Genomic DNA, 17,500 nt, shown 5'->3' with positions numbered 1-17,500 from the left:
TACTTAATCGACTCCGAAAAGATGAAAGGCAAAGTCGGCCTCGGTGAAATTTGAACTCAGAACGTTAAGCATTTCGCCCGGCGATGTACTTGCATACCATGTAACTTTATCTGAACACGCAAAAAACCGTCAAATTCACTTCAACATTTAAATGTAGTTTGTTTCAAAATATTTTCGTCATTTTGAAACCGCGACCTGTTCACTAGCAAAACTTCAAGCTGCAGCACGAATTTGTTGCAGGGCTATAGCAAAAAAAAAAAAAAAAAAAAACTTACGAAAGGCGTCCATTATGATTCCGAAACCGCGTACGTTCGGAACGAATTTCTTTACTTCACAGCCATGCCTGATCCTATATCAATAATATTCAACAATCAATTGTTCATTGTCTTCCCTTTCCATGATTTTTTTTGGTAGCTTGTGTTTAAACAGAACAATTCCTTATTAGAAGTGTTTTTCGTCACCGCCAGTTTTAGTATTTTCGGAATAATGTTTGGGTGGGGAGGTAAACATTTTCTTTCCACCATATATTCTTCTTTGTATCTTTATTCTTTTTACGTTTAATTTTTTACTATACGTACTCACTCTGTCACACTTTCTCCCTCTCTCTCACTCTCTCTCTCTCTCTCGATATATATATATATACATATACATATATATATATATATATATATATATATATATATATATATATATATATATATATATATATATTTGTATGTATAAGATATACATAAGATATGCATCAAGATATTAAAATATACGTATAATGTATATACCCACACTATAAAAAACACATACATATACACCTATATATATATTTGCACAAATTAAATCTAAATGAAGTGAATCTCAAGTTTTTTTGAGTGTATTCTTAAATGGCTTATAAACATATTCCACTCTGCAATTGAATATGAATATATATATATATATATATATATATATATATATATATATATATATATATATGTATATATATATATATATATATATATATATATATATGTATATATATATATATATATATATATATATATATATATATAATGATATGCAAATGTAAGATGCAAGGATAGTTAATAAGCTTCGAGCAGTCCGTAGTAGGTATAAAAACAACTTTCAGGAGCAATAATAATTTATTGGTTTAGAAGGTTGTGGGTTTTCCCATATCGAAATTCGATAAACTGAAAAAAGTTTTTAAAAAATTTTTAGAGTTCACCGTTAGAAAGTAGGGTTGCTATGGATGCGAATAAAAATCCAAATTGAGGGAATAGATTAGGTAGAATCTAGGCTGCATATGTTCCCTTGCTAGCAGAACCTCGGATGTAATAATTATTCAACGAGGATTTCTCCACTAATTGGTCATCCAGCTGAAGATGGCTTAGTTAAATGGAGGTTACGTTGTCAAATGATCCCAAGTCAACTCGCAAAAGATTTGATATATATTGTGCACATGTGTGTATGTACGTATGTATGTATATCTGTATGTATGTCCCTGAATTAGTAGTTCGACAAAAGGGGCCGATAGAGTAAGAATCATATTTAGAAAAGTAATAAATACTAGGGTCAATTTGTTAGACTAAACCCATCAAGGCTGTGTCCCAGACTGCAGTCCAATGGCTGAAACAAAGAAAAGATAAAAGAATAAAGTTAGAGATTGAGAACAAACAGCGAGTATATGTCTGTGACTTGGTGCTGGTTACAAAAGAAATATCTATGGCAGTCGTGACCCCAGTGTAACGCTCAAAGGTTTTCTGAATTTATGTCTGGTCGAGTGAGTGTTAAATAGATAGAAACGCATTAGTTTATAAAGAAACAAAACAATATTAATAAAGTTCAATTAGGATAAATATTAGATTTTTACTTTCAAAAGTGAATCGATAGATGTAACAAACAATTACATCTAACAAGTTTTAATGTTCCCATTAGATTTGTTGTACTGTATCTTCTTATTCAATTGGGAGTCTGAAGCTCTGAATTTGACAAACGACATCATTAGCTGTATTTGAATCAAATATCAACATTAAATGTTAAGTACAGTACTATATACGTATAAATGATACTTTTATTGAATTTAAAAACATTCACATTGGGTGGCACTGGTCTAAAAGGTCTATTTGATTGATTGGACTAATTTGATTAACACAAATTTCATTGTAAATTAATGAAGCCTATGTCGTATCGCGCTAGCGTAAAAAAAAAATAACGATGCATATTTTGAAATAAAATAATATTTGAGTACCTTAGCTTTCGGTTTCATTGTGTGGAAGTAAATGGCAATATGTAACTTCCCTGTTCATGCTTAACTAGGTTAATACTCTAACGTAAGTGATGTTCTCCGCTTTGCATGACTTTGGTCAAGAAAAAGGAGGGAGGGTCCGTCTTGCCAATGTGTGGCAGCTTCTCCTCATTCACCTATCCTACTAGAAATAGCAACCAAATCGCTCAAATATAACATTACACACTACAAGAACGCCACCAGATAGCGTAGTTGTATGTATGTAAGTATGGATGTATGTATGTATGTAAGTAACTATGTATGTATGCGTGTATGTGTGTATATATGCACACATGTATGTTTATATGCTCACATGTGTATATATATATGCATATACATATATTTATAAACACACATAGATGCATACATAAATGTATATATATATATATATATATATATATATATATATATATATATATATATATATATATATATATGTCATTGTGTCTGGGAAGAGTCCTTCGGTTTCAATGCCTTATTAATTACCACACACACCGGTTCGATTTCCACTCATTTATTTTTTCGAAAACTTTTGTTGCTTCTTGCAACCTCTTCAATAGTCGTAGGTCAACCAGCACATTGAAATTTAATTCGCTTTTGGGAAATTATTCCCTGATGAAAATACCCAATTAACCAGTTCCTCTCCCCTTTTTATAATGAAAAAATAGTGAAGGCGCGTAGTTTAGTGGTTGGGGTAATCGGCTCACGATCGTAAGGACGTGAGTTCAATACCCAGCGGCGCGTTGTTTCCCTGAGCAAGGCATTTCTTTTCATGTTGTTCCAGCCAGCTTAGATAGTCAAAATGAATTGAACTTGTAATTCAAAGGGACCATCCTTGCCACATTCTGTGTTACGCTGAATCACCCTGTATACTATGTTAAGTGTACGCATATCTGTAGAGTGTTCAGCAACTTGCGTATTAATTTCACGAGCAGGCTATTCTGTTGATTGGATCAAGTGGAACCGTTGTCGTCGTAACCGATGGAGTGACAGTTATAAAGAAAATATTATCCATGAAATCCATTTCCCATTTACACCAGACAAGCTTAATTCTCTAACATACTGAGCAACTTATATAATTGAATAGGTTCATTAAACAAAATGCCGTTGATGAATCGTTGATACGAAATGGAAAACGCTCGGTTTGTTAACGAGTATACTACCAACTGGTGTGGTTATTCGATCATTATATTGTATCGCTAACGAACAAAAAATACCTTCAGACATTGGGGTGACCTTTGAGAACCGGCGTTTATCTTCGGTTACATGGTTTAAATGGTTTGAATTGAATGAGGGATAAAGTTCCTTCGGCTAAGAGGACATTAATCAGTAGTCTGATTTTATCTGTTTAATCTGTTTCTTAAACCTTTTCCTGACACATTAGCGAACTTTAAGCTAAAACTTTGTCGAGAAATACAATGAAATGCCTTCAGCGAATTTGAACTCGTGATCGATGAACAGATAATTAAATACATTATCCGTTTGGTCATTTTTCTTCCATTATTGTATGAAGTAGGTTATGGAAAAAAAATCTTTTCATGGTATTAACCTCTCTTAGCAAGACATTGAATACTCCTTCCCTTTGGCATAATTTTTATAATGAACTGTAACATCTCATGTTTTTATTAAATTAGCCACCATTTATAACACTCATAAATGTTCAATATATGAGACACTGTATTTGATAACGATGTGCCAAGAGCATCGAACAAACATCACTCGAAATCATTTCAAGTCAGAACGTAAAAGATTATTAAAATTTATAAAAGATTTCAGAAGTTATTAACATTATCAAAAGCTGTTTTCAAATTTCATATCATCTTTTACTTCACATCTACTTCCAACTACTCGTTCCAGAGATGTGTACAGTATTGTCATTGTCTTTTGTGATTGGTGGATGGATGGTGGTTGTATGATGTATCTGTTTTGTTTCGCTGCGGGAATAGGCTTTTTTTTGGTTTCTTGTGTTAATTTTAGCGTGTATTATATATGATGTGTATAATATGCGCAATGTGAGCTGTTGCATAATTATTTTATTATTTTATTTTTTTGTACGTTTAAGGAGGACAAAGTGCTTAGCAGTGTTTCATTCTGGTTTGGGTTCTGAGTTAAATGACGCTAAGATCGACTTTGCCTTTCAAGTTCGATAACATAAGAACCAAATGGGCCATGGAGTTGATATAATCGACTAACCTAACTCTTAAAATTATCATTATCATTATTATTATTATTATTATTATTATTATTATTATTATTATTATTATTATGATTGAGTGAGAGAGCAGTGCATGCCATCAATGTGACACTGGGGTAAAATATACGAAGCCCAGTATACCCATCATAACTACCCGTCTGATAAGGGTCCACCAGGCACATGCATCACAACCATATGTGCGCGACATGGTGATCTCATATCAAGATAAACAGCGCATGACCTCGCAGGTGGGGTCCAGTTAGAATTTTCTTCAGGTCGAGTAGCCCATCCCGCTCAAAAGGTCCCTGAATAAGCAAAACACCCATGTTTCCAAAGGTGAATTATTCAAACCCCCAAAAATTCGTCTCAAAACATGGCTATGATGCTCCTCCACTACTTCTGCTCATGATCAGAGATGCACATATCATCAGCCACCAAGGGACATACTCAACTTGTTAAGGTCAAACAACTGACAAGCAAGTCTGTGGTATTAAGCAGAATATTTGCTATAGCCCATCTTTTTATACCAAGTATTATTATTATTATTATTATTATTATTATTATTATTATTATTATTATTATTATTATTATTATTATCATTATCATTGCCTTTGCACAGCTTCTAACGCTGGAGATGCACTACGGTGTCAACTGTTCACTATCAGTGAACTATGGTAACACCACTTATTTTTCGAGCACCTTCGGGAGTATTCGAGCGGTTCCAAGCAGTGCTGTTTTCTGCAAGTGTTCCACCCTTATTGCTGCCCCTATTTGTTCCATGTACTTCTCAAGATTTTTACTAACTGTTCCCACCTTTTTCATCGACCACAACTGCTTAACCGGCCAAGCTAACCTGTCATATCTATCGACTTTCCTTTCTTCCTTATCGCATACCTTGTCAGCTGGGCGTGCTATATCTATGATCCACCATAGTTTGCTTTCTTTCTCAATTAAGACTATGTCTGGCTTCCTGTTCTCTATCTCATGGTGGCACTGAATCATAAAATCCCACAGGATCTTTGCATTTTTATTTTCGATGATGACTTCGGGTTTATGTTCATATCAATTTTTTGCTCTGTCAAGTCCATACTTGTTGCAAAGTGTCCAATGGACAAGCCTTGCTATATTGTCGTGGGTTCTCTTATATTCCTTCTGGGCTAGTGGCGTACATTGATTTGTATTATGCCATACGGTTTCACCATTTTGTCAACAAATTCTGCACTTACCACTTTCTGATGTGTGTATTGTGTCTTTTATGTAATTTGTTCTTGGTGCTTGCTCTTGGGCAGCACAGATTAGAGATTATTATTATTATTATTATTATTATTATTATTATTATTATTATTATTATTATTATTATTATTATTATTATTATTGTTATTATTATTATTATTTCTTCTTTCAAGTTTGTTTCCATTTGTTACCGAGTGTCTTCCAAACACCTAAGGTAAAGAAACTCCCTATAACAAAGAGGAAAACTGCAATAGTACACCGAATCGCTTGTCCTAAGGTTAATCTGGATGCGCATCCCCACCCAGGCGAGCGCCAGCCTGGGAGGGAAATGCCATCTACTGGCACGACCTCTTCTCTCAATATGAAGCTGGATGGTCACTTGAACGGGAAGTGCCACAGCTCGAACCCACCAAGCCCACCCCCACAGCCACAACAAAAAGGAAAATGTAAGATGAGATGGACCCGAGAAACGTATAAAGAAGTAACATACGGTTATTATTATTATTATTATTATTATTATTATTATTATTATTATTATTATTATTATTATTATTATTATTTTTTGTTTGACTTTTGTTTTGCATTTGTACAAGTTGGATCCAAGTCTCACCCAGAGACCTTAAGAGACAACAAGTTAGAAGTTCATGTAGGTGTTATGCCTAGGGTACCATATATTTGGATTTGTACAGTTTCGTTCAAGTGAATGTTTAAGAAACCCTAAGAAAATTATGTGTTTGCTTTAAAATTTGAGATCACATAGACAGTATTTTACGTAGGATATGGGCAGTTCCCATGAGCACTATCTTTTGAATTTCAGCCATTTTGGGGTTTCCTGGTATCTGAGCTAGGTAGTAATCAGCCTGTTTCGCTGTCATTCCCAGGGCACCTATGACAATAGGTATTGTTTTCGTCTTCAGATTCCACATTTTGCTAATTTCTATTTCATGATTTTTGTCTGAAGTCTTTCAGTATGATGTCTGGCCTATTTGCGTCTATCTTTCTGTCAGTTTGAATGGTGAAGTTCCAGAGGAGTGCAATGTGATCATTTTCAAGTACTGGGGGTGGTTTGTGTTCCCACCAGTTTTTATCATGGGGCAAGTCCATGTTTTTGCATATTACCCAGTGAATATATTGTGCAGCTCTATCATGCCTGCTGAGATACTCTGTAGGCGCAAGCAGACTGCACATGGAGACAACATGATCGATGGTCTCATTTTGTTGTTGGCATATACGACATAATGGGGAGTTGCCGTTCTTTAATATGTTGGCCTGGTAGTTCTTTGTAGGTAGGCATTGATCTTGGGCTGCTATGATAAACCCCTCTGTTTCTGATTTCAAACCAGAGGCCATTAACCATTGGTGGGTAAGGGCTTTGTCAATATCTGCATTACTCGCTCTCTTTGGGTATCTGCCATTGAGAGGTTTTCCATGCCATTTTTCAGTCATAATATCTAAGGCAGCAATTTTTGCACGGGTTTTCAAGCGCTTAGCTTTTTCTGGAGGTGTTTCTAGTTCGTCTAATTCTTGAATTTGTTGCAATTGGAATTCACTTAGATAGTCCTTTGCCTGTTTTATCATTATTATTATTATCATTATTATTGTTATTAAAGCGGTGAGCTGGCAGAATCGTTAGCACGCCGGGTGAAACGCTTAGCGGTCTCTCACCCATCGCTACGTTCTGAGTTCAAATTCCTCCGAGGTCGACTTTACCTTTCATCCTTTCGGAGTCGAGAAATTAAGTACCAATCAAGTAAAGGTTGGTGTGATTGATTATCCCCTTCCCCTCAAATTCCCGGTCTTGTGCCTATAGTAGAAAGAATTATTATTATTATTATTATTATTACTATAGTTTGGCAATCGGTGGAGCGAGTGAAATATTAATATCCCCCGAGTTAATATTGTGTTTCATCCCTGTCGGTTATGAATTAGAATCACGTTGGATTCGACATTAGCTTTCATCTTTTCAAGGTTGATAAAATAAAGAAATAGATAAAGTCACCTACTGACGTAAATTCACACGATCGCTCGTCGCACACCGTGGCCTCTGTAAATCCATAGCTTTGAGTCAACGTAAGGTATCCATATCGATATCGATTAAAGATCATAAGGTAGTTAATGACATAAAGAATCTAAACACCTGTAACTGATTATCTCTGTACATAAAGTTAATATTGTACGTAAGTACTTCTAAATAAACCTGATCTAGAGATACTCTCTTCTGTGTAAAGGACACGTTCAGAGTCAGTAAAGCTAGAAAATATCATAATAAATCTATATATGTAACATAGGTGCATTGCATTTTATTGTAGAAAATATCGATTTCGTTGTTACAAGCCAATAAATGTGAAGGGGCAAATATTAACTGTATCGATCACTGTTTCAGCTGTCCAACAAAACCACCAACTTCCCAAGATATACCTAGGTACAGAAGTACATAAACCTAACTTATGGCTAAACATCAATCATATTTAATCTCGTATGGAATCCAAGCTTCACTGTCGCTCCTGCACACAAAGCCTAAGAAAATCCGTAACTGCTATGAGCTATAAAACTCTTGAATGTTGATAACTAAAATTTATACATGTGAATTAAAACAATTCCTTTTCGCCAGGAATAAATTATTACGAGTTTAAACGCTTTGCTTCTTGTTCTCTGTATCGCATGCGATATACAGGATATATTTCCCAGGTGTCCATGGATAATATATGAAAAACATTTCTAGTTTTATTCAAATACGAGAATAACTTTGGTCTCATGAAAGGAAATCTTCATATTACTCAGAGCGTATGAAACAAGAGTAAACTAAAAGTTGTATAACAAGCATGGATGTTTAGAAAAAAAAATCGTGAAAATGTTTTAAACAGAGAAAGGGATGAAGGAGATAAAACTGGGAGCTCGTGGTATTAACGAGTTTACCAAAAGACAGTTTGATAATTGAAACAGCATTAACGTGAGCTTCTTACTTTCACGTCAACAGGGACGCCTATAAGCAACTGAGTGACCAGCAAGAAATAGAAGCTAAATTTAATTTAAGCAACACCCTAGGTCCTTGAATAAAACGGAGGACACATTAAATAATGCAGCTACAGACGTGTTGATCATGGCTGGAATACCTTTGATCATAAGTGTTAAACCCTGGTGTGTTTTTTTCCCTTTTTGGCTGAACCGCTAAGTTTCCCACAGAAACAAAATATCCTTTGCAATATTTGATTAAATATTACGTGTCATCATTTGATGTTTGTTGTAATTTTAGTTTCGATTTATGGAACAAGACTAGTAATTTCGTGGGTGGAACTAAGTCGATGACATAGAGATCCCAGTGCTCAACTGACACTTATTTTATCGAAAGGATGAAAGGCTAAGTCGACCTTGGCGGAATTTGAACTCAGAACTTAAAGACAGATGAAACACTGCTAAGCATTTCGCTCGGACTGCTAACGGTTCTTACAGCTTGTTGCCTTGGTGTTTGTTGTAATATTATAATTACGTTCTTCTCTTGTTGATCCTAATTCTACCCAATTAAAAAATGCTGATGGAGAACAATCATCCAATTTAAATCTTTGAAAAATTGCAATCAAATATTTCCTGGAAATTAATGATTTTTCACTAACAACAATATACCTTTTCCATATGTTTCGACTATGTTACAAAAAAATTCAATTCCCTCTCGAATCAGCAATATGCATAATAATGATAGTTGCAAAAAATCGTTAATGCAATAGAATCCATCATTTATTTGGAATTCAACTTCTTTTCCTAATCTTCCATGTCTCACAAATGATCGGATATTTCTACTCAATGTCATCTATTTTAAATTATATTTTACTAATTCCATCAAAATCTATAACAAGCGTTTCTGTTGTCTATCCATTTCGTATGTTTACAACAATTGTATGAGAATTTGATTACAAGTCTTGTTTCCTTTCTTTTCATAACAAATAAAGCTTAAGTAAACCTGTATTTTGACTCTACATTCGGTAACAGTTTACATTTACCATTAAGAAGAAGAAAATATAATCGTTTATATATATATATATATATATATATATATATATATATATATATATATATATATATATATATATATATATATATATATATATATATATACAGTTCATTGTGTATGATTTATTTACTCAATGTGAAAAGTAAATTTGTGAATTAAAAAAATGTTTTTTTTCATTATATTGAGGCGCAGACGAGGCTGTTTGGTAAGAAAGTAGCTTCCAAAGCACACGGTTCTAGGTTTAGTTCCACTGCGTGGTACTTTGGTCTGATGGCTTTTACAATGGCGCGAGGTCGATCAAAACCTTGTAAGTAGATTTGGTAGACGGAAACTGAAAGAAGCTTACTGTACATATATATAAAACATAAAATTTCATGTAGCAAAACATTGATTAACTTTCATTTAAATTAATAAAAAGGCAAACAGAATTACCTTCACTAAATCAAACGACATAATTATTTGTTGTAATAATTTTTCCCAGCAGATTTCTCTTCAGTTGATAGCTAAACGATAGCATCCTTTTATTTTTAAACGTATTTTCATAAACAGTATTTACGAACCTGTGCGAATCGAATCCAGTTTCTTATTGATTGCGACTCATTTTTTCTCTTATAAGTAAAGTTTTTGAAAGTGAAATAACAACGGCAACAGAACAACAATTATAATGTAGAGAATTATAACGGAGAACTAAATAATGTATTATTAAGTAATGAACATGTTTCACATCCCTGGTTGCAGGTTATCCTGAGGTCAGTTCTGTTCAAAAGTGGTCTATGATAAAAATGTATTCTAGCTGACACCATCCTGCCTGTTTCTTTTGCTGGCAAAATTCATCACAGATCACATTATTATATGCGCCTCTCATTTAACACAATGAGTTGAGATTTAAGGTGTATTTAGTTGTCTTTTCTAACAGGCAGAGACTTATCGTTTGGCTATATTTCATTCAACTGTAACATTTTAGTTTATATAAGGATGATCAGCATATGCCCAAAGTCCACTAAATATCTTGGCTGGCTACGTCGCTAGATTTTTAACTCTGATTTAGTACACTAGCTAGTTTATTTACCAGATATTATACATTGTATAATAGATAGTACGTAATGATTCAAATCTAATAATCCTTGTATTTGAAATAATCACTACATATATTTCTCGGCAAAGGGATACAACGTTGCAGTGGTTAAAGTGATTGTAATAGAAATACGCAAAATACAAGAGATATTCCGGAAGTTTTCAGACATTTTCAGAAGTGAAAAACAAAACTCTAGTCTTCAAGAGAAAAACAAAACTCTAATCTTCAAAGCAGGATCCTCTTACTTCAATGCCCTTGTAACATTCCAGCTTCTTCATGAAGGCTCCATAGAAGTCCTCGAAAGTGAAGGTGTCTCGTACCCTTGTCCCATCGTCCTTCATCTTCTTAATGTCTTCAAAAACGACATTAAGAGATTCTCCATGGGCTTGTGGAACAATCGAATGCCGAAAGGATCAAAGTGTGGACTGTCGGGATGCTGAGGGACTGTTTGATGCTCACCCCTGTCAAGTAGTCGGTTATGAGTACGGAATTGTGGGATTGGGGCTTTGTTCTGATGCAGGTGCCACCAACACTAGTACATGAACTCTGACCTCTAGCGACGAAATTTCTTCCTGAACTCCTTCAAAATCTCCTCAAAGTATTCTTTGTCAGCTCTTTGGCTAGAAGGAACTCAGTGGGTGTAAATGATGCCCTTGCTGTTGAAAAAGGCAATCATCATGAGCTTCCTGGATGACTCGCTCTAGTTGGCCTTCTTGGCTCTGGGGAATCCAGGGTTCATCCATTTGTCACTCTGTCTCTTGGTCTCTGGATCATGATAGTCGATCCATCTTTCCACAGATCATAACAGTCGATCCATCTTTCCAAGGTTCACCAGCGTCTCAACCGACTTCCGACTGTCACGAACGCATATGTCCTTCTATTCGTCACTGAGCACCCAGGGAACAAACTTTGTACAAATGTTTCGCTTGATCAGATCTTCAAGAATGATTCCCTGTACATCTGCTACACCAAATGAAAATTGCTTGTTATCTTTTAAACACACGACGGCTTTCATCCAGAAAATAGCGAATTTTATCGATAAGCTTTGATATCCTTAGATCCCTTTCCCTCCCACACTCCTCATTGTCTCTCTCCCATTCCCCTTCTTTGCCACCCCTGAACCTCTTTCACTAGTGAAAAACAGATGCTCGGCTCATATGATTCAATCCATACACAGTCCGGAGTCTTTCATGTATTTCGGTATCGTTTTTTCCTAGTTTAACACAAAACGTTATTGCTTAGTAAGCTTTCAAATTGACTTCGCTTCCCGACTGCATTTTGCAAACTAATCAGCTGACAAGAAGGATTTAGTTGCGTTTGTTCAAAGTGCTATTAAAGCCATCTCCTTCAATCTGGAGTAATAACAGTTGATAGATCAGCTTATTAGATGTATAGTAATGATATACTAAAATTACGATAATCTAGCTCTAGGACAGTTATAACTGTTTCTCCTAAAAATGTCTCAAACCTTCTGAAATGCATCTCGTAATTTAACATTATAGAACAAAGAGATGATCATCCTGTTGCTGTTTCTGTAGCAGCGGCTACTACTAATGTGATTTTTGTTGTTGTTGTTATTGTACAGTCGCATACCATCTCGGATCCAGAAGAACAATGAATGAAAACCAGAAATGGTCATCTCTTATTTTAACCCTTTCGCATTTCAACTGGCATAATCTAGGCCAAATATTGTACCTGGATTATATTGAAACCAACCAGATCCAAACTTTCACAGTAACCACACAATGTTATTTTAAAAATAAACAAAGGCGCAGAAGTGGCTGTGTGGTAAATAGCTTGCTTACCAACTATATGGTTCCGGGTTCAGTTCCGCTGCGTGGCACCTTAGGCAAGTGTCTTCTATAGACTCGGGCCGACCAAAGCCTTGTGAGTGGATTTGGTAGACGGAAACTGAAAGAAGTATATATGTATATGTATATGTATATATATGTGTGCGTGTTTGAGTGTCTATGTTTGTCTCACCAACATCGCTTGACAACCAATGCTGATGTGTTTGTGTACCTGTAACTTAGCGGTTCGGCAAAAAAGAACCGATAGAATAAGTACTAGGCTTACAAAGAATAAGTCCTAGGGTCGATTTGCTCGAATAAAGGCGGTGCTCCAGCATGGCCGCAGTCAAATGACTGAAATAAGTAAAAGAGTAAAGAGTGAGAGAGAATAACATTATTGAAATCTCAAATCTATATTATAATATAAGATTAATTCAAATGAATGTGAATAAATAAGCCTGCGTTGTCTTTGGTACAATAATCTGAATGCTAAATGGGTTAAAATTTATTTTTAGTACTACTTTATCTAATGTGTCTGCACTTTTTGCCGTACTTATACTGATAAGGTATGATTTGAATATCGGTATTTGAATATCATTTATCTGCTGTTTCCAGACGCTCAAGAGAATCGTTCGTTTGAGTAGGATGATATTATGCAGAGCTGTAAGCCGATACTCAGTCGATTAGGTCAGCTAAAACACAGCGAATGACATTATTACAATCTCGAAATAAATCAAGATTTGTTTTCATCCAATACGTATTTGATATTGTATCATGTGATATAACATATCATATGAAATCTCTGTGCAGGCATCTTTGTGTGTTCATCCACCCGGACTTGCTAAATCAGCTACTCAAGTAGAAGAATTTAATGATATCAATGGGATTGCTCCTTCTTTGAAAGCGTTTGCCCGTGGGACCTTGCTGCAAAATAGAATACTGCATATGTGCTAGATTCAGGCACATATACAAAGAAATACTGTCAAATTAGGCCCATATAAAATCAGGCACATATAAAAGAATTACAGTCAAATTAAAGCAACAATAGTTAATACAGTGACAGACGACAAGAAAAATCAATTTGGTTAATCAATAAATTTCCTACGGTGAGGAGCCGAGAATATTAGCTCATTGGCTTGCAAATATTAATGAAATCTGATCTCTGCAACTGTGTGTAGCTATGTATATATTTACTTATATCAATATGTGGGATATCATTCTTTCGGTAATTGACCATCTTGATATGGTCATTATATGATATATTTGCATATCGCCGAGGAGATAACGAAGAAAACTATACATATTTCGTTTCCATGCTAACAAATGTTGAGAGCATGTGCATGTATGTGTAATATGTATTAATACAAACAAATATATATATATATATATATATATGTATGTATATATATATATATATATATATATATATATATATATATATATATATATATATATATATATATATATAGAGAGAGAGAGAGAGAGAGAGAGAGAGAGAGAGAGAGAGAGAGAGAGGGGAGAGAGAGAGATATAGACAGAAATGCTATTATCGAACACTGGAATTGGGTACCGAACATTTTTTGATTAACAAGGAAATCGATGGTTTCATGCGAAGGAAATATCTGCAAAAGTTAGAATCTTGGTACTCGTCTCGACTTCGGAATCTGCTGCAGTTCTCCTGGACGGTCTCCTTGTTTAAGTTGGTGAATGCTGCCATAATCTTTACCTTCATTTCATTAAGATTTGTTGGTCTCTCTCTCTCACCTGCGCCCCACACAATGACCAAAGGTATTGCCTTCTGGGGAGTTAGGTGGCAGGATGTTAGGGGTGATGTCGTCGTAGAAATTGTTTGACAGCCGTGACTGAGTCCTCCTGCTTCTGTGGCATGGTGCAGAATCCTGTTGCCAGACATAGGGCCTTCCAGCAGCCGCCCTCTTGACCCAGGGTAGCACTACCTCCTCCAGGCTCTTCATGTATGCCTACGTGTTGAGTGTGGGGCCATGTGGGGAGATAAATGTAGAGATAACGTCAGCAGCACTAGTGATCACTCCAGACACCATAATGTTGACTGCATGTTTGATTTTTATCACTCTTGGTACATGCCCTCAGATTGCAGTCCTCAGATTGACACCCAAACACTCTGAAATGGCGAGAATTTACCCATTGCACCTTGTATGCATGTATGTATTATGTATGTTTGTATGTATTATGTATGTATGTATGTATGTATGTATGCATGTATATATGTATGTATATATGCATATATACATGTATATGTACATATATACATGCATATATATATATATATGTATATACATATATATGTATCTATATATATGTGTCTATATATATCTATCTGTCTATCTATTTATCTATCTATCTATCTATCTATCTATCTATCTATCTATCTATCTATCTATCGATCTATCAATCTATATACATGCACGTATATGCATGCAAAGACACACGCTACTATTGAGCACTGACGATGCGTGCCGAACACCGCATTGGTGGATAAATAATATTTATTTGTGGATTAACAGGGAAATCAATGGTTTCATGTGGAGGGAAATAACTGCAATAATGGAAGCTTACACAGGTTAGAATCTTGCTACTCGTCTTCGATGGAGATGTATACGCATATGTGTGTATGTGTGTGTGCGTGTATATACATATATATATATATATATATATATATATATATATATATATATATATATATATATATATATATATATATATATATATATATATATATATATATATATATATATATATATACACATATATATATACATATATGCATATATATACATATATACATATATATGTATATATGTATATATGTATATTTATATCTATCAATCTATCTATCAAGATGTTTGGTTTTATATGAAGTTTTAAGCGAAATTCATAAATTGCATAGCTTTAAAAAATCGCATATTAGATCTAAGAATTCCACCGCAGATCTGAATTCCCGATCAGAAACCATTAGCAAATGCAAACATATGGGCAAATTTCATTTGGCGAATTGGAGGACAACATCCTCTGCAGATTGAGAAGATCTATCACAGAACCTAGACCCCACTCTGCTCATTCGTTATGCAGGATCTCGCTTTACGGTTAAAAGGGACATAAATCTAATTTCCGTTTTTCTTTTTCTTTTCTTTTTCCTATTGGCAGCGGACAAAAAATATCCAGCACTGGCGGTACAGTAATAGGATGTGAAAATGACAAAGGAATAAGAAATTATTCTGTGAATTTCATTAGCTTACAGTTATACTTCTACAATAATTTGCAATACACAGATAGATGGATGCTTGAACTCCATTTTAGAATCTCCGATGAAGTTACAGGATGATACATAAGGTTTCAAATCTTGGTAACTTGCATCTCATATATAGCCGTAATATAGCTCAGAAGTAACTGTAATCTAATGAAATTCATGACATAATTTCTTATTACGTTCTCATTTTTATTTCATTTGAACATGTCCAAACAGTCAATGCTCTGAATGTTTTCCGTCAAGTGTTCGTAGAGAATGAACACATGATTAAGTTTACAATTTTTGTATATTTCCCCTTACGTCCATTGCTAGTACCACGTGACAGTATATTTTGCGCCTAAAAATAAGGCAGCCACAGTTGAATGAACTTGTTTATTTATAATCAAGGTACTCCAAATTAAATCTGTTTGGTGGTAGAAGAGACAAGAGTCGTTTGTATGTAGTTCAGTGGCTAAAACTTAGGTTGTTAGCTGTGTAGGTTCTTCATGATAAGTGACAGGATGAGTTTTGTGCGTGAATAGTCATTCGTATATGTATTCTGTTAAAGTTTGCTAAGTCTTGGTTTGTATTTTTGTATGAAAGTATTTTCTTTGTTTATCCGTGCTTCATCTGTGGTATTCGCTAAACATAGGTAGAGTGAGAAGACCTGGAATTTGGGGGACTTAATTTTGCATATATGTCTATGTGTCTACTGAGTGAAATCTGTCTTCCGGGGTCTCGTATTTGTTGTCGGTGGATGGTCAGTCTATTTCTTAGAGTGAGCTTTGTTTGACCTATTAATCTTCATTACATCCTTGACATTTGATAGCGTATATCAAATTCTTTAAAGAATATATAAAGTGACTATCGTGATTTGAATTTGTAACTTGTGTCTTCAATAATGTTAATGCAGGTCCCGCAATTGGGGCAGCCACAGTTTTTGATGTTGGTGTAGGAATTGTAGAAGGTAATTTAGCACTTGTGAGGAACTTTCTAAGTGACTTTGATTGTCTTTCACGTTTGATTATTTTGTGTATTTCGAATGCTTGCTTCATTCTTGGGTCTCGTTTTAGTAGTGGGATGTTCTGATGGATAATATTGTAAACATCTGTATTTCTTGGGTTGTGTGTTGTAATAAATAGTAGAGTAATGGATGTATTTAGAGCGTTTTTCATTTTTCGTAGTTCTTCGATATTTATTGCATTTGCACTTTCTATTCAATTGATGGATATTGTCTTTTAAGTAGTACTTGTTTTAGTTCTAGGAATCTTTTATTGTGAGTTTCAGGGTTTAAAACAATTGTGCAGATTCTTCTCGCTAGATTAAAGGGGGTATTATTCGTCGTGTTTGGGATGGTATGAGGAGAACAGTAAGTATTGTTTAGAATCTGTTTGTTTGAAGTGAATATCGGTTTCAACGTTTTTAATCTCTTTTAATGATTAGTACATCCCAAAATTGTAGTTGAATTTTACTGTATTCCATGGTAAGGCTAATATCATTGTTTATGCTGCTGATTATATATATATATATATATATATATATATATATATATATATATATATATATATATATATATATATATATATATATATACAGGGTGAACTAAAATTCACGTACCTTAACATTTTTATTTATATTATGTTATAATTGTTATTGTGTGAG

At 34.6% G+C, this 17,500-nt stretch overlaps 1 long non-coding RNA gene across 1 annotated transcript in view; it reads left to right on the top strand.

The window, feature by feature from the left end:
• LOC149131196 (uncharacterized) overlaps positions 1–8,323 on the top strand; it is a 14,956-nt gene extending 6,633 nt beyond the window's left edge. The window contains exon 2 of the long non-coding RNA XR_016238221.1: positions 8,086–8,323. This is a non-coding gene — a long non-coding RNA (uncharacterized LOC149131196). The remainder of the gene's footprint in view (positions 1–8,085) is intronic.
• The last annotated feature ends 9,177 nt before the right edge of the window (positions 8,324–17,500 follow it).

Source organism: Octopus bimaculoides, chromosome 24, assembly GCF_046866305.1.
Source record: "Octopus bimaculoides isolate indiv1 chromosome 24, ASM4686630v1, whole genome shotgun sequence".
NCBI classification, from domain to species: domain Eukaryota; kingdom Metazoa; phylum Mollusca; class Cephalopoda; order Octopoda; family Octopodidae; genus Octopus; species Octopus bimaculoides.
Note: the sequence above shows the minus strand (reverse complement) of the source record. Positions and strands in the feature narration are given on the sequence as shown.